Source organism: Podarcis liolepis (assembly GCF_965112155.1).
Source record: "Podarcis liolepis genome assembly, chromosome: 1".
NCBI lineage: Eukaryota > Metazoa > Chordata > Lepidosauria > Squamata > Lacertidae > Podarcis > Podarcis liolepis.
Genome location: NC_139554.1, coordinates 48,370,324 through 48,389,435, shown reverse-complemented (window position 1 = coordinate 48,389,435; position 19,112 = coordinate 48,370,324). Strand labels below are relative to the sequence as shown.

Sequence of the window (19,112 nt, the reverse complement as noted above, 5' to 3'; positions counted from 1 at the left end):
CCTCCTGGCTTGGGAAGCCTGTGTCCCTTCAGATGGTGTTGGACTCCAACTCCCATCAACCCCAGCCAACATTCCCAATGGCCAGAGATTATGGGAGTTGTAGTTCAGCAGCATCTAGCAGTGTTTCCCAACCTTGGGCCTCCAGCTGTTTTTGGACTACAACTCCCATCATCCCTAGCTAGCAAGACCAGTGGTCAGGGATGATGGGAATTGTAGTTCAAAAACAGCTGGAGGCCCAAGGTTGGGAAACACTGATCTAGAGGACCGCAGGTTCTCTACCTCTGCTGCTTTATGCAGTGATTTCCTTAGTTTTCAGAGTTCAGGAAGGAATATGAAAACTATACTTCTTATCTGGGGCATAACAATCCTTTATGTTTTGAGTGTTATTCTTTTTTATACCTGAACTCACTTGAATGTAGCACATCATGCCTGACCATGCTAATAGTAGTTTGCTGTTGGCCTTTCAGTAGTTTTGTGCTTGTAGCAGCCAATCCCCGTACAAATTGTTGATCTTCTTCATGTGACTATGTAGTGCACTGATGCACTTTGATTAAATGAGCTTAAAAATCACAGAGTTAGGGGTGAACGTGCAAGCCTGACTGCTGACCCAAATAAATGAAAGTTCATTTTTATGGATGGATGGGGTCAGCGAAGCTTGCACTTGAGTTTTAGTTTTGGTCTACATGTCATCTTCATTTCTATTGTGGAAAGCTTTGACTTTCAGTTTGTGATGTTTTGTGCTGCAGGCATGCCAAGTTAGCTGTTTGTGTGTGCTGAGGCCAAGAAGTGTGTTAAATAGTCTGCAAAAGTCTAACAAGTTAGAACATTTTAACTATTTCCATATTTATCAATCTTGCTGAGTAATATTACCACCAAGCCTTCCATGGATTAACTGCTCTAGTTGTTTGCTTTAGGTTTTATTGCCAAGAGGAAGCTAACTTTTCAGTATGCTGCAGTATACCGGTAGTCAAATTAATTAAGTGTGAGAATGTAGGATGGGCTACCAATGGAGATACCTTTGCAAGGACAGGAATCATTCTCTAAATGCTTGTTGCACTTTGTATCAATGCCTATCTATATATTTTTTTTAATGACTATATAAGTAGGTTGACAGTTGCTGCAACCTGAGAGAGATGAGCGATATTTGGTTTGAAACCCACACTTGCATCTGTCACACCTGCAGTAAAGGCAACGGGTAGACTACATTGTAGGCCATAGTCTACTCTCTCTCAACATAGCTACTTCCAACCTGTGACATGGGGACAAATAATTGTGTTTACTTTGAAATGGGCGTTTGTAAGTTTAAGAACTGGCGATGGGGTTTGCTTGTTTTTCTTCTTCCCTTCCCTTTTAGATTGTAAGTCTGAGGGCATGAAATGTCTTGTTTTCTGTTGATCTGGAAGCTGCTCTGGAAGACTTTTAGACTGAAGAGAAAGGTAAAAATGCTATGAATACAGGCGGTGACCATTTTGTGTGTGTCCAATTGACGCACGATGCGCAGGTCCTTTTGGACACGGAAGAGGGCAGAACAGGGGTATAACAGAGTGAGGCAGGCTTATGCACTCCCTGCGGGAATACCACCCCGATGCAAAATGGTTGCTGCCTGTAAATAATAACTAGGTTATAAAGATTTATATTATAAACTGCTCTGGGATCCTTGGATGAAGGTTGACATAGAAACTTCATATATAATAATGAACAAAAATGTTTTTCTTTGCTGCTACATAAGAATTAGGATAGAGGACATATGTGGTGCTGGAAAAAATAAAATACATTGTTGTGTGGAGTACTTTTGTTCAGAATGTCATACACTTCATTCCATCCCTCCACCATGGTTTTTTGTCTCTCTCTCTCTCTCCCCCCCCCCCAAATAATCTGTCAGCATGCTATGCCCCCTCAGCATGGTCTTTCCTCATTAGGCTGTGTTTGGGTTTTGTGGGGGCTGCGCACACTGATGTTCTGTCACAGCAACATTAAGATTTTGGATATTGCTGTTGTGGACCACCCTGTGATCTTCAGATGAAGTGCTGAACAAATTTAATAAACATTAAATACAGCGGAACCTTGGGTTACGTACCATCCTCCTTATGAATGGAAGCAGAAGCTCCCGGTAGCAAACTTTGCCCTGGGATGCGAGTGGAAGTCACGTGGCGGCGGTGTGGCGGCAGCGGGAGGCCCCATTAGTGAAAGCACGCCTCAGGTTAAGAACGGTTTCGGGTTAAGAATGGACCTCCGGAACTAATTAAGTTCGTAACCAGAGGTACCACTGTAAATTAAAATACTGTATATAAAAAGTCATTTCACAGTGAACCAGGATAATCTGGATAATGAGCTGTGTCTGTGCACTTCTGTTTATGTGTTCCTTGGCGCTCTCTTGCTTGTTTTTCTCAGAGAAGGAAAGAGGAGAGAAAGAGAGTCAAGGACAAAGGCTGTCCATCTTCCATTCATCTTCTTAGCCCCTCTGCACTACTTACCTCTTCTTTCCGGCCTGCCAGCCAGCCCTTGGTGCTTTAAATCCTCCTGGATTGCGGCAATCGTGCCAAGCCCTTCATCAGTCACTTCAGGTTCTCCCCTTGCACATCTGGTTTTCTTTTCCAACTCACTTAAAATTCCAAGGCTCCTGATCATGCTCAGTCTTCATTAGGTTGGCATCACCCCCTGCTGCGTTTCCTCCTACCCTTGGTACTGCTGCAATATTTCCCCCCAAGCCTGTTGTCGAAGGATGGTACTGTTTTGGCTTCAGTAAGCATCAGCACTGGATGACGAGTTCAAGGATAATGAATAGGGAAATACGGAATTCTTTTTCTAAGTTTGTAAAGAACTTGTTGCTTTTGACATTTGAGCTTTCTACTAAATGACTAGGTTTGCTTGAAAGTATGCCAGTATGGAATGATCAATGACTGGTCTAAATGCCATGAGATCCAACTTGTATATTGCTGGTCCATGCCCATGGATCAGCCACAGACAACATGATATGGACCAGCCTTCCCTAACGTGGAGTCTTCCAGGTATTTTAGGCTACCAACACCCATCAATCTCATCAACTTGTGCTTGCAGAAAAGTATCTGAATTCCTCCAGATGACCATTTTGTTCTCTAATGCCCACCATCTAGATTTATGCAGTGCAGAGTGAGTAAGTTATATGGCAAGACTTTCAGTGTCTAAAATCCAGAGATTATCTAACATCATTTGCTATTGCTTCAGTTCAAATTACCTTGAGCAGGATTTACCTAATGCATTCTATCAGCGCAAGCCCTACACAAGGGCTTCTGCTTGTGCAATGAAGCTTCCCCCCTCTCTTTCCCCTGTACTCACACCCTCCAAAACTGGCTTTGGGGTGTGTGAAGAGAACCGCCAGAACAATACATAGGGGGAATAGGGGGATTCTTCCATCTGGCAGTCTGCAATTCTTGTGCTGATGGAACATTCACCATAGCGCGACATTGAATTCCACCCCTTGTCATGCATTTCAGACTTCCCATGCAGTTGAATGAAATTAATCCTTGTATTCTTAGATCTATAATGTCACACTTTTCAGAAGATGACTAGTAATATGGGAAAATCTGTCTTGCAAAGTGCATGTCAGCACTTTTCATTGTGTTTTTTAATTAGTGTGTATAGTTTACATACAATAAGATAACCTTTTTTGGGAAGTGTGCAGCCTTCCCTTACTACACTGTTATCTGTGTACTTAAGAAACCCTTACCAAGTTTTTCATGGGAAAAGTAAAGGAGCGTAGTGAAGCAAAGCATTACCTTGTGCTGAATTCTTAAGTGAAAAGCAAGGCAACAAGAGTTGCAGTCAGCCAGTTTGAAGGAGTGCTCTTGATGTTGTGTGTGAGTGTGTGTGGTGGTAGAGAGCCCTACCATTAAAAACAGATTTGGCCATTGTGTTGATTTTAGAAACATTCTCTGATGCTGGAACCGTGAAGAGGCAGAAAGTGGATTTCTCATCCAGAACACTTTCTGCATTTTTCATATTTCTCTCTTGCTTGAAGATTTTCTCATGTTCTTACATCTGCCTCTGTTAATTATAGCAGGACTACTATTGCCATGCCAGCAGATTTGTTTATGTCTAATAGAACAGCTTTTTCTGCTTAAGGAAAGCTTGAACTGTGTTCAGACTCAACCTTGGTTGCCCTGTATACGTAATAGTAGAGGCTGTAGAGGGCTGTGGGGGCAGTTAAAATTTCAAACACATTGAGATTTTATTGTTCTTAATTAAATAGTGAGGGGAAATATCAGTATCGTTTCCCTTCTGCTGCTCAGCATCGGGAACTTTATTTTTGTTAGATGTTGAAATTATCTTTCAATATGGGTTATTTTTATTGTCTTTTTAAAATGTTAAATGGATATTTAATAGTCTTTCTCTTTGCTGGAGTATATTTCACATAATGTGTACCATTTTATTTCTCTACGGCAGCAATCCCATACACAATTCCTCAAGTATACGTCCCATTGAACTCAATGGAAATCAGACTTACTGCTGAGTAATGATGCATAGAATTGCAAAAATGGGTCCACATGGCTAAAGACAAGGAGGGCAATCTGTATAGTCACACACATTTTGTCAAAATAATGGTTGAAGTCATGTATTTATTTATTTATTTGTACTGAAATGTGGTGTCAAGTGCTTAAATCATTACCGTGCAAAGAGAGATTTGGCTAGAGAAGGTATACCATATTTTTTGCTCTATAAGACTCACTTTTTCCCTCCTAAAAAGTAAGAGGAAATGTGTGTGTGTCTTATGAAGCGAATGCAGGCTGCACAGCTATCACAGAAGCCAGAACAGCAAGAGGGATTGCTGCTTTCACTGCGCAGCAATCCCTCTTGCTGTTCTGGCTTCTGAGATTCATAATTTTTTTTTCTTGTTTTCCTCCTCCAAAAACTAGGTGCGTTTTGTGGTCTGGTGCGTCTTATAGAGCGAGAAATACGGTAAATCTCCTGTAGCCTGATACCAGCTCCTTATCTGGAGGTGCGGTACTAATACTGTACATAAGAAAAGAAAAACTAAACAGATTTAGCAGTAATCTTTGCTAAAGGATCAGTGGGGTATAAAAGATCCGGTAGAAGCTAAAAGCATAAAACGTAGTAAAGGAGGACAAAAGATGATCCTTCTTTCCTTCCCAAAAGATAAACAAGGGAAACCAACAACTCAATTTTTAGTTCTGCCATTGGGTGCGAAAAGATTGCATGCTTTTAGAGTATTGTCATGACTTTGTGGGTGCCAGACCTACCCATTAAATGTTAAAATATACGCCATGTGAAAATATAAGACAGGCTGGCTTCCTGAAGAAGTAATTGCTTGGAGAGATGGGTCATTCAAAGAGGACAACGGGAAGGACCATTAAGAAGGCAAGGACTGTGCCAGACGAAAAATGGGAGAGGCCCCTCCTCCAGCTCTGAGTCAGGCAGAAGACAGAAAGAGACTCTTTGAAGCAGAGTGGAGAGCTTAGGGTGGTTTTGTGTTTTTTTGCAATGATGTTGCAGGCTGTAAAATACAGCAAGCTGGCGAGAGGGCCAGAGCCACATTTTAATTTAGAGCATGTTTGATTTCTGTTTGAATCCAAGGCTGTAGCTATGAGAGAAGACAGACCCTCTTGGAGTGTAATGCTGGGAGCTCCTCCATCGCAGGCTTGGGTTGTATATATGTGTTAATAAACTATATATCATAAAGACATCACAGTCTCCACTGTGCTTCATTTCCAAAAGGAAACACAGACCCTGAGTAAAAACCTGGGAACTCTGGAATTTCACACAGCTTGGAGATTGGGGTGGCGTATTCTGACGCCTAAAGCTCTATGAAGTTGCAAATGTCAAAACTAATACCCCTGGAAAAGCTGGAAGGTTTCTTGTTTTGTTTTGATTTGTTGTTTTAAAAATTAACCTTGTAGTGGTAGCCACAAGAATATTTTTTGCGTGTGAAGAACCTAGTCTCAAAAATGGAAAGTTTAATGGAAAGACTTTACATGTCACATTATGAAATATAAGCTGACTCACAAGTAGGAACAGAAATATTACTATCTCAAGAATGCTGAAAGAAGAGTCAGCTCCCCAGTATCATCTGCATAGGGATAATTCTAGTTGATCAAAGACAACTTTCCAGAAGAGTAGATAAAGCTGGTTTATATCTCATGTTACATGTTAGTTAAGTAACTACTTTAAATTTTACAGTTATCTTATCATCCCTTAATAGTAATAAAGATGAACTTGAGGCCATATCTGTATTGGCATTTAATCCCCATTTGACATTCTGGGGAAGCTAAACTAAAATAGGTGAAGAGACAACTAGAATTTGCACAGGTATGTTTTTTTGGGGGGTAAGTTTGATGGTAAAGGTAAAAGACCCCTGGACAGTTAAGTCCAGTCAAAGGTAACTATGGGGTGCGGTTCTCATCTCATTTTTCAGACCAAGGAGCCGCCATTTGTCCACAGACAGTTTTCTGGGTCATGTGGCCAGCATGACTAAACAGTTTCTGGTGCAACGGGACACTGTGACGAGTGCCAGTGCGCATGGAAATGCTGTTTTCCTTCCCGCCACAGGGGTATCTATTTATCTACTTGTATGTTTTCAAACTGCTAGGTTGGCAGGAGCTGGGACAGAGCAACGGGAGCTCTCCCCGTCGGGTGAATTCGAACCACCAACTTTCCAGTTGGCAAGCTTAAGCGGCTCAGTGGTTTAGACCACAGCGCCACTCGTGTCCCACAGTAGCTAGTCCTAATAGCTTATATTCGTTGTAGGGGTTTGTGCCATGAGAGTGATCTTAGCTGCTGAAATGGAGACAATTTGGGCAAAGTTCCAAACATATATTCATGATTAGAATCGATAAAGGCAGCATTTGGGGATTCATGTTTCACAACTGCTACTTAATGGCATAGCTGTCAACTTTTCTCTTTTTTTAAGGGAAATCCTATTCGGAATAAGGGAATTTCCCTTTAAAAAAGGAAACACTGATAGCTATGCTTGGGTATTGAACTTTGTGTAGGATAATAACATTTTCTGTGTTTTGAACTTCATATGTGTAATCTTTTTCTATCTCTCAAGACATACTCAGTATCCAAAGAGGGAGTTAGCCTTATAAGTGCAAAATATAATGAGGAGAAAGCATTCTTAGGAAGTCTGTGTAAATTCTTAAAATTTGTTTTACTTTGCAAGCATTTGACAAGTGAATTGACAGTTGCATCCAATAACACTGAAGCCATTGTTAGGGTGGGGTGAGAATCTGATATTGTTCCACTTGAATTAAGCTTTGTGAGGAAATGCTTGGAAATTCTAGCTGTACTATTGACTGAACTCAGTCAAGTGGAAAAGTTTTCAGGTTTTTGCACTAAATGGTGAGGGGGAAGGAGAGGGAACTAATTCAACCTGGATATGGCGGCTTACTTGACAAGCTTCTAACAGAGTGAAACGTAAATAAGTTCTGCAGATGAATTTATTGGCTGGAAACTACAGAAAAACATTCTCGTTTGACTGTTTATCCACATACTTTGAAAAATGTCTATATTTTCACATGTGATGAGATTAATACAGTCTATAGAATCTGACACATGTATTAGTGGACAAAAAGTAAAGAAAATAAGAATGTCGAACATGATTAAGTCTCAAATGACTGACTGCAGCTGTTCTGTCATTTGTAGGACTCGGCAATGTACCTGGAAGTTTGTTCTTGGTATGAGCTTTTGTGTGCATGCACACTTCTTCAGATACACTGAAACAGAAGTCACCAGACCTTTATATATAGTGAGAAGGTGGGGAGGGGTATTACTCAGAAGGGTGGTGGGAATGGGTGATTGGCTGGTGTGGTAAACCTGTTGACAACTGTTAACGACTGCAATTGGTCTTACAGGAAAAAGCAAGGGATGAGATGGCCAAAAATAGCTTTATCATGTAAAATGAGATAAGAATCCAATGTCTCTATTCAGACCAGGTCTCTCTATGGTTTTAATCTACTAAGATTCTATAGTATTGCACTGTGTCCTTTATAGTTTATCTATCAAAAAGTGTGAAACAATTGTAAATGTATCAAAAAATCATTCTTCAAGTTCTAGTTTTAAGTTTCACCTCTCTCCTTGATTTCTTTCTTTCATGCACATTTCATCTGATAGCAGTGTCATAACTAATTATTGGGGAAAATGCCCCTGATGTCTTTCAAGTAATGACTTCTCAACAGTTCTTCAGTGATGAGATACTGGATTTCATTCATCTGTTAGTATGAGGCCTCTCTGGCACATCTTTGCTAGCAACATTTGTTTTGTATATGTATGCAGATATATTTTGTAGGCTGGCAAAATGTTTATATATTTTCTGTTAATGGTTTATGATAGAGCTGTGAATAATTTTATTGTACCTACTTTTTGAAGCTATTACATATGTGATGCTTTTATTAGATTATTATACTATTTAATATTGTGATTTTAATATTTCTTCCTGGGGTACCTTGAGGATCTGGTTAGGATTATTTGGCAAGATATAACATCCATACAATAAATAAGTAGTCCATGTGGGCGAAACGAGGGTCAGACAGTCTAAAAGTGAAGGCCTTTTTGTCTTTATCTGCATGATGATTCCTGTTCCTTCAGCTTTTGTGCATTTGTATGGCTATTTGTATTTCCCCTAGACTAACCTAGCTATCAAGTTGATAAATTTTCTGCAGCAGTAGTTCAATTCGAGACCAAACTTGACTTGTTCTTAGACGATATATGTACTCTGGATGACTTTATTTGTATTACATGGTTAAATATGATCTTGGTTCATTGGGATCCGATCTAAACAAAAATCTCCCTGATTTAGTGAGACTTTTCCTCCCTCCGAAATAGCTTTTCAACAGCTGGGCTGATTGAAAACAGACAGCAGCTGGCATCAAACTAACATTATATCATTTGTGTTTATATTTCCTACCCACACATTCTTTATTTTTAATGGTATATTAATTTTGAAACAGCATGTGACATACTGTTATAATTACATCATTTGGAACTGTGTTTATTCCCAAGAGCGCATATTTGATTTAGGAACTGTTTTTCCTGCTTTCTGTTATTCATGGCATGGCCAGCAGGCTTCTGCAGGAGGACCTGATGCTTATACCACTTTAAAGGTTTGCAGGCCCGCGACACAGAAGCCCATTGAAACATCTTGGTGGGGATAGTGAATGATTTAAGGTTTGATAAAGTGCATTGGGGTTGATTAAACTTTAATAACAGCTTGGTGACTTCAGTGCAGGGCGCATTCATTCACTTCTCTCTCTTTTGCTTTGTAAACATCAGTCACTTTATGAGGAGTTTTATGTGTTTATATATGGTGCTTGTAATAGGGTTGAACGTCCGGCCTTCGGTCTTGTTCAGCAGGAAGCAATGGTTCTTGAGGCTATTTGTTAAAGGAAAACTGTAATAAATTTTAGTGCTCCTTAAAGCAGCTAAACAAAAATGTGCTTAATTAGAATAAGTAAGTTGAGGAAATTTCAAGGCTGTATCTTTTTAAAACAGAATTTTCCAGCGTTAGTTGAGCAGCTGTGTAAACCTAAAAGCTGCCATTTTAAATTATTTTGCAGTTGGAAGTGTAGCTTAGAGATATATGATTATCTGAAGATAAATATTCAACTGCAACTAGAAACTACGCTGTTGCAGGTCATTTCACAGTGCAGTTTATCTCTTCCTCCTCTTGTTCATTTTGCAGTGCATGCCCAGGTCCATTACCTATGTGGGCCTGTTGTTTTCCTTCAAAGAACATCTCTCTTAGATAAAGAGCAGGCTTTTCGAGGAGCCTGTCATCAAACCAGTTGATCCAAGCATTGTGCAGCATGCCACTTGAACCTCAAATGGATTGTTTATCTATGTTTAAGTGGACTGTGGATAAGACCATGCACTCAGGAGAAGAGAGGAACCCTGCAGTATTGCTACTGTATCCAGATCACATTCTTTAATAAGTGCCAATAGCAGCTTTTTCAAATGTGAATGATAAACAAGACAGTCTAGGTACTTTATTCAAACAAGTTGCTTCCAGCATTGGGTGGCACAGAAGCAAAAAGATATGCAAATGCATTCGCTGCATAAGTTGTAAAAAATGTATTTTCTCATATACTTTACTGGGATGGGTGGGGTAGAAATAAATTATTATTATTAAATCAATGGAAGCAATCAATGTAGATCAATCTGTACAGTAAGAAAAAAAGTTAATGTTAAACATGGCACTATATTTTGAAATTATTACCAAAATGGTGCTGTAAATATAATGATTATAAAATTAAAAAATGAAATAGCTTATGTATTTTTCTCTTTATTTAGCAGGTTTATACTTTACAGTGTAGCACATTTGTACCTAAAGTCCACACACAGTAGGTTATTTTAGGTTGGTTGACAATTTGCAGGCAAGTACAGGTCTGCTTCCTAAGCCCTGTAAGAGGAAAGTATTGGCCAGAATGGACTGTAGATTATTGAAGATAACTTTGTGTGGTTTCAGCTGAGATCTGGAAGTGACAACAAGTGATGGTCTCTTCATTTTCTCTTCTTTCTAGATTTGTCCTGTAATAGACTATTTCTGGGTACCAGTTTGGGCTTGTCATTATGTTTTTTTCCACTACAGTGAGTCAGTATTGCAGTTCACAGAATACCTAACATAAATTTGTAAGTTGTAAGTCTCTGCCCAATGAGTCTCTGAACTGATATGGTTGTATTTGAAGGCCTTGGCTTTAGACAGCTGATTTTGTGATGTGTTCCGATGGAAGCTGCAAGCTTGTAAATATGTGTAGCAGTCAATGTGTTTCCTACATAAGGTGGTGATTTATATATCCAGAAAGTGAAACATTTGTGTGGATTGTTATAGGATTAGCCTTAGGCTAATGGTGGGCTGAAAGTTACTGAAGTTTGTGTGGAACTGTACAACTGCAACCTGTCCACGAGCCCAAATGTTATCAATATGTCTCAGGTAGAGAATAGGCATTTGTGAATAGGAGATGAAAAAGCATCTATAAAGATGTTGGCCCACTATGAAGCTATTCAAGTGCCCATTGCAGTGCCATTGACCAGAAGAGCTCCCCCAAACTGAGAGATTGTCAATAGACTGTAGTTTCCTTTGGATGTTAGTGTTGTTCCGTATGTAAGTTGGGAGTACTGCTGACATATAGTTTGAGGGTTGAGTCCATATAACCCTGTACCGTGAATGCTATACTGCTCTCTGAAACTATAGGGTGTCCAGGATAGCCTAGTTTATGTATTTGGGGTTTCAGATAAAGATGCTTCTTCAGCGTCTGAGGTTGTCAGGGACCGTGTTGAGAAGGGCTGCACAGATGAGGAATGGTGGGAGCCTTCCCCTCCCCCTGCTCCTGATAAGGATCCTGAATCTTCCCAGGAGCAGTGGGACAGTATAGATTTGGAACAGTGGTTCGCAGAGGCACATAGATCTGAAGACAAAAGTTGGGACGAACTGGGTGGTGAACAGCTAGGAGAAGAAGAACTGGGAGAGAGAAAGCTAACAGACTCTCTCTCGCTGGAAAGCCTACATCCGCCCAGCCCAAGGTCACGCTGAGCAGATAACATGGCAGCACAGAAAGCAAAGTGGTTGCAAGATCGGGTTGTGAGATGAGGAAGTGACTCGAGTGGAAGTGGGTGTAAACCTTAATTGGGAGCACCTTTACTCCGAGAATGGACTCTTTGTTCTTTTGCCGTGTTCATTAAATCTCTTTAAATGGTAAGAGACTATTTTTGCTTTGTTCTGCTTATCCACGGCCAAAGGGAGGGAGGAAGCCGCTCCCCCGGAGCCTGACAGAGGCATGGCTTTATGGATTTGGTCCTGCACATCTGCAGGAAATTTCTTCATCAGCTTCCATAGTTCCTTCTGGTATTCCTCAACTGAGAATAAGAGAAATGAATGAATGAATGAATGAATGAATGTGGTGTTGTAGATTCGCTGATCAGCCTCCTTTATGTAGAGGAGATCAGTTTGTTCATGATGACAGCAGCTCTTCCTTTGTCATCCTCTTTGTTTATATTGTCACTGTTGTTTCTCGGTCTGTAGATGGCATCACACTATAGATGTTCTGAAAATTAATGATACTCCCTGGTACATGTACTCATCAAAAAAATCCTCTAAAAATATCAAGGGTTGTGATGCTAAAAATAATAACCTTGTGTTCAGATTAGAGCAAAATAATTTGTGGCTGAAAAATCAGTCTGTCAGTCATTCTATACTATGTGGATTACGAATGTACAGAAATACATGCAACTACTCTATTAATAATTCTATGTTGTTGTTATTATTCTTGTGTAACTTTCATTGCTGGAAGGCCACAATTTTTGTTCTTAAATGCATTCAAAAATAAAATGGTCAACAAGCCAGAGCCCTTCCAGCTTATGTTTGTCATCTTTACCTCTTGTCTAATTTTTGATTGCTTTTAATGTTCCATGATTCAGGGCTAATTTTCTTGATTAAGTATAGCTGTTGTTTTTAGTAGAAAGGAATAAACTGACAGCTGTGTTATATTAACAGCAAGGCTGGAGAAGGAGCAGACACAACAGTTTTGTTTTCGTAGTTTTCTCATCCGTGTTTAGCTCAGTGCTGTTGCCTTATCTTGGTAGTGCTGTGAAATATCTACCAGACTACTTTGAAGTCATAGATCTAAGCTAAGAAAAAGTGAGTGCAATAAAATAGATTGAAGGATGTAAAGTAATAGGCTAAACACACAAACACATGCAAATAAATGTAGTATTCAGAATTTATGGTTAGTCTTTATGTAAATAATTGGCACTCCTCTACTACAGGTCACATCAAAGGTCATTTCCGCCAATTTTCGCAAATAATTACTACGATGTAGCCTGCAGCTTCAGAGTTGTGGCCTATTACCAATCACCATAAAAGGCAACAAAGATGTGGAGTTGCGGATATGGAGCTGTGCCTATGTAATAATGGCCTTGATGGTTTTTCGGGGGTGATATTGCCGAGGCAAGAGTTCTGCTACGATATAAATTACTGGACTAGAGTCATTATCTATTTCCTGTCTTCAAACCTAAATGGTGAATATGAAATAGTTATTTCAAAATAGTTGTGCTGAATTCTCTAAGTCCAGTTCCCAGGAGGAGGGACATACCAATGGAAAACCTAGTCTGTGCATCAATATTGGTACAAATATATATAAGGTAAAGGTAAAGGGACCCCTGACCATTAGGTCCAGTCGTGACCGACTCTGGGGTTGCGGCGCTCATCTCGCTTTGTTGGCTGAGGGAGCCGGTGTACAACTTCCGGGTCATGTGGCCAGCATGACTAAGCTGCTTCTGGTGAACCAGAGCAACGCACAGAAACACCGTTTACCTTCCCGCTGGAGCGGTACCAATTTATCTACTTGCACTTTGACATGATTTCGAACTGCTAGGTTGGCAGGAGCAGGGACCGAGCAACGGGAGCTCACCACCAACCTTCTGATCGGCAAGCCCTAGGCTCTGTGGTTTAACCCACAGCGCCATCCGTGTCCCACAAATACACACACACACCCACACACACACACACCCATGCATTATTTATTCAATCTGGACCCATGTGACTAAACTTGGCCAAAAAGTTGTACCTACATTAGAAGTGCCATACAAAATGACTTCAGAATTAATCAGTAATGAGATCTATCTTAGCTGTGCGGTAGTTTATTTTTTTAAAATCTACCCTCAAGTAATCACATTTTTGGAGTTTTACCTGTGCCACCTGGGTTGCATTAATGCTAGTCTCTGAGATGATTTGCAACTATCTTTGTGTATAATAATAATAATAATAATAATAATAATAATAATTTATTATTTGTACCCCGACCATCTGGCTGGGTTTCCCCAGCCACTCTGGGTGGCTTCCATAGAAACCAAAAATACACTAAAATATCACACATTAAAAACTTCCCTGAACAGGGCTGCCTTAAGATGTCTTCTGAATGTCAGGTAGTTATTTATCGCTTTGACATCTAATGGGAGGGCGTTCCACAGGGCGGGCGCCCTCTGCCTGGTTCCCTGTAGCTTTGCTTCTCGCAATGAGGGAACCGCCAGAAGGCCCTCGGCGCTGGATACTTCCGCCTAGAATATACAGCTGGTAGTTGGACATGAAAGTTCCTTCATTAAGTTCCTGCATTTTAAGAAATGTTTGTAGCCAGTTTTTAGTATTTTGATATTTTATGAATAACCAGCACACCTGGATAATTGAATTATTTAATCAGATGTATCTTACTGAGATCTTACCAAAATGGAATCACTGAAAGCATAACAAAATCCCGGGGCATGCACATGCAAAAGGACTTGGAGTTTGTTGTTCTCAAACTCTGCTCCCTTCCTCATGCCATAGTCACAATGATACTGCTTTGTAACTGAAGCAACTTTCAAAAGCAGCTTATTGACTTGTGAAGGGAAATGATGCCCCAAACCCTTGAGGACTCATGAAGTGCAACTCTTTAGATCTTCGCTTTGGTGCTTTGTTTCTTAATAAAACTGTAATTGTAATGAGTGCTCATATATGCAAAGAAGATTGCTGACTATGCAGATACAAGTTTTTGATGCAAAAGATTCCCACATATAAAATAGTTAAAAGGAATGTGGGAATGTAATTAAGCAATTTAAATATTTAATACATCTTAATATAAAGTAGATATAAATGCAGCTAGATTCCAAAGAACAGATCAGATTCAGAGATGTGTGAGCAGATGAAATTCTAATTATGGTACTGTTCCACAAACATATTGTGCTCAAGAGCTAGTGAAAAAGACAGCTCAAGCAAACATATTATTTCAGTTCTGTTTTCTCACACAGGAATCCTTCACTAAGTTAAAAAATTATTCCGCTAGCAAACATCCAACCCATTGTGCCCTGGTCACATTTTTTGCTGTTTGGGTTTGTATTGTTTTATATGTCACTTCTTCTGATATTCCTTCCTGTGGAACCATTTTGTCTTCTTCTTCTGTATTACTGCAAGAGTCATATTATGCTTGAGTAATTTGACTGCCTGTTGAGATGTATGAATTTCTGTTTTAACCATCAATTCCCTCTTAAAACATGTTCCCTTCCTTCAATTAGTTCATTTTATCTATATTCCTACCCACTCTGCATTATTTGATTAAAAACTGATATATGTGTTATGCTGTAATCTCAGTCACGTGTATTGGGAAGTTCATAGAATCATAGAATTGTAAGGGATCATGAGGGTCATCTAGTTCATGGGTAGGCAACCTAAGGCCTGGGGACCAAATCCAGCCCAATCGCCTTCTCAATCCGGCCCATGGACAGTCCGGGATTCAGCATGTTTTTACATGAGTAGAATGTGTCCTTTTGTTTAAAATGCATCTCTGGGTTATTTGTGGGGCATAGCAATTCGTTCATTTCCCACCCCCAAATATAGTCCGGCCCCCCACAAGGTCTGAGGGACAATGGAAAAAGTTTGCTGACCCCTGATCTAGTCCAACTCCCTGCAGTGCAAGAATATGCAGCTGTCCCATACAGGAATCAAATCTGTAACCTTGCCATTATCAACACCACATTCTAACCAATAAAGTGGGACTTTCCAAATGAAAACGGAATCAGGCTACAGACCTTTCAGTTGTAAACAGTGTGCCAATCTGAATTACAGTTCTAGATGATATCTCTAAATAGAAGACATATGAGTGGAACATAAAATGCCTTACAAATAAAAGTGTAAGCTGTAGCTGGGGGCATTGAACTGCAAATGGAAAAGCAGAAAAGTAAGATAGGGTTAGATTTTCATTATGTCTGCTTCCCCCAGTAGAGTCTTTATACAAATGTACAGGCCAGGGATGTTGTCTTTTAAAAGTTTTGTTTGACTTTATTAAACTTTGAACATTTACGAGAGCAGCGGATGCAAAAGGAAGAACAGCCAATTTCTTCAAATGCTTCTCTCCTTGATACAACAGACACGACCTGACCTCCAAAAATTCTTGGTAAAAAGCCTTTCTTATTCAACACTCAGATTTATTGCCATGGGAATATCCAGTGTTACTTTCAACTGTTTAGCCTACTAATACTTCATTAAGTTATGTCCCGAAGAAATTAAGATGCACTAATACTTCTCTCCAAAGTAAAAACTTATTTACTAGTAAACAGATGAATTTTAGTTTCTCACTGGCATTACAACTTTCTCACTCCAACCAGTTTCAGAAATGACTCCTATCATTTCAGATTACAGGGTGGGGGATTGCATTTTTGAACATTTGTTAAAAGTTCATTTATAGCGAGAATTGGCACACCATGGAAGAGTTTCTAAGGTTGGTCTTTCCCTGATGCTTGGATTTTTGAAGGGACAGCTTGTACATTCCATTCAGCAGCATCAACTGATAAAGAGTTTCCTCGATTGTAACATTTTAGGCTGCCAGTAGGGAGTTCTACATCTGAATTCCGCTCTCAGAATGAATGACCTTCACTTAGAAAAGTAGCATGTTGGGGGAAGGCTTGGCTCAGTTTTGTTCTTCTGTGCTTGATGTGCTAGATTTATAGGTGCAGGGACTTTTACACATGGGGTGACATTTAAACATCCAAGTCCCACAACTATAGCCAGAAGTAGTACAGACCAGGAAAAGCACCAGGTGGCCTTAAATTAATTGAGTTGTTGGATATTGGAGAGCACTTACAAATGTGATTTATCTTTCTCATCTGCAGTTTTACATGGTAGCATCCTAGGAAGCCTGTGCTGTGTGATTTTGCTGAATACACAGGTCAGCACTTAGGTGCACATCTTGTTTCTTCTACTACATTAGAAGCATAAAAACTTAAATAGCTAGAGGAAGCCGCATTACCTTGTTTTTGAACATCTGAAGCAAACATATCATTTTTTTCTGAAAAAGCTTTTTAATGAGCAAAGTTATTTTTAAGATAATATCCCAAGCTAAGAAAATACTTTTACTTCACCAGACTGATGTGCCGGAATGTTGCAGTATATTAACATGCAGTACAAATATTACCATAGAGAAGGAGGGAAGCTGAATGATCACATGCAGATTGTTTCAGTTTGCTGACTTGAAGCAGATGACAGAGTTACAATTCTTAGCAAGGAAACCGACCTGCTGAACCCATTTGAGCCCATTGGTGATTACCTTTTCCTTAGAGAGGTGAAATGAGGGCTTTTGTTGGTGGGGAGAGGTTGAGGGATTCTACAGGGAGCTTTTTAGCAGCTGTTTGTTCAGCTGAATATGTCAATTTGTGTCTTAAATGTTCAGAACTTCTGTATTCTTTGGCCTGCCATGTTTCTTATTCTCATGCCACAATGTTCCGTTTTAAGATTTTATTTCATTGTATGGTGACTTTGAGATTACAGTTGTTTCCTAATGTAAATACACGTATTGGTTCAGAATAACAAAAGAGGAGGTTATTCTATTAAAATATTCTGTTTAGTGCTGATTGCAATAAAATAGAGATGGTAGAGGAATTTAAAGTTTATTGAAGCAGTCACATTGTGTGTAAGGTATAAAATAAATAAACAAATTTGCTTTATGAACAGTCAAAATGAATCCCCGTCAGAGCTTTGGGGACGCTCTGTAAAGCATGTCAAGTCTGTCTCTCTTATTGCCATAGTTCGTCATTCTGTCTTAATAAATGAAGACATAATTAACTCCCTCTCCCCACTCATTTTAGTACTCATTTTGAATGATTGTAGCTGATAAACTTTGCTACATGTATTAAGGTTTTTATTTGCTAAAAGTGCATAGGATAACTATAAAAAGGATATAAGGATTCTAAATATCAAGCAAGCTACTAAATGAGATACTACAATGTTACTAGTAGCTAAATGAGAAATATTTATCCTGCGGTAAGAAATATGCATTGTTCTCTTCCTGACACACTCTTCTCAACAACTTGCCACCCCTTTCTCTCTTTTCCCCTGTCCAGTCACTCCTCCTGTCGGGCACTCCTTTTAAAAATACTTCATTCAGAACACATACACCATCTCTGAAGCCATTTCCATGTCACAGTGGTCCGGTTCACATGACAAACTGGAGTATGGTTTACCATAAGGGTCACCAACACAATGCCTGCTGGTACTATTGTGCTCAGCAATACTATTGGTGCTGCCCAGCCAGTGGCCCCAGACTTCTTTCTTTCTTTCTTTCTTTCTTTCTTTCTTTCTTTCTTTCTTTCTTTCTCTTTCTTATTTTAAAGTAAGTCTTTACCCCTTCTAGAAAGTTATGAAGAAAAATGTGCAGATACCCTTCTAAGCAATTTCTGTGAAATGAGTCAGCCTTTTGCTGCTTCCCCCTGTCTGTGTTTAGCTAATGAGTGAAGTCAGAGTTGTCACTGGTAAGTGAGTTGTTTGGAAACCAGGCAAACCCTGTGGTCCTAAAAAGCTGCTGTTTCCTCCTCCCTTTAGCACACTTTTCCTGTTTTTGTCTTATTTTTAGTAGTCCCTGGAATCCCTGTAGCTTCCCCTGCCTTTCCCCATAAGAACCAGGATCCATCCTCCCTGTGGTGGGTTCATCTGAGATCAGGTACTCATTAGAAGCTATAAAGCTGATGTCCTATGGTAAACATGAAATGACTGTACTTTCTAATTTTGTGTTATGCCATCAAAAATCAAAATGTGCCCATTGGAACTGTAGCAGGAACCCCCCCACCCCAATCATTCTGTTTGTACAAACTTCACACACACTCACACTCACACACTACATACGCCACATTTCTCTTATGAATTCATAGAAAATCAACCATACATCGGATTTGCACTGTTCCATTTTTATTTTAATATCAAAGGGGGGTGCTTGGTTTCTGGTCAGCCATAATCTCTTCAGCATACCAGCACATCCACAGGAGCCCTGCCCAGTTGCTATGTCAACCCTGATAATCCCAGACAGAAGACAATCAAAATCACAAAGAACAGTGGATTCACCACAGGCTGAAACAAAGGACAATGATCAGATCTTCCCTCTGGGGGCAGGAAACTGCAAACTCCCCATTGTCACCTGGAAAGTACTCATGGGGAGGGGGAAAGCCAGGTGACTGGACACTCAGGGTACCACCACAACTCCTCCCTCAACCCCTCCTTTCTGTAATGTATGCATGATGTCAACCCCTCCTTTCTGAAATGTATGCATGATGTTTCTGGGGGTGGGCTTGACCTAGAGGAGGGGAATTTCAAAAGTTTTTATAAGGTC

At 39.9% G+C, this 19,112-nt stretch overlaps 1 protein-coding gene across 15 annotated transcripts in view; it reads left to right on the top strand.

Annotated features, from left to right (window-relative positions):
* Positions 1-19,112, top strand: part of RAD51B (RAD51 paralog B) — a 297,374-nt gene that overhangs the window by 53,950 nt on the left and 224,312 nt on the right. The window lies entirely within an intron of this gene.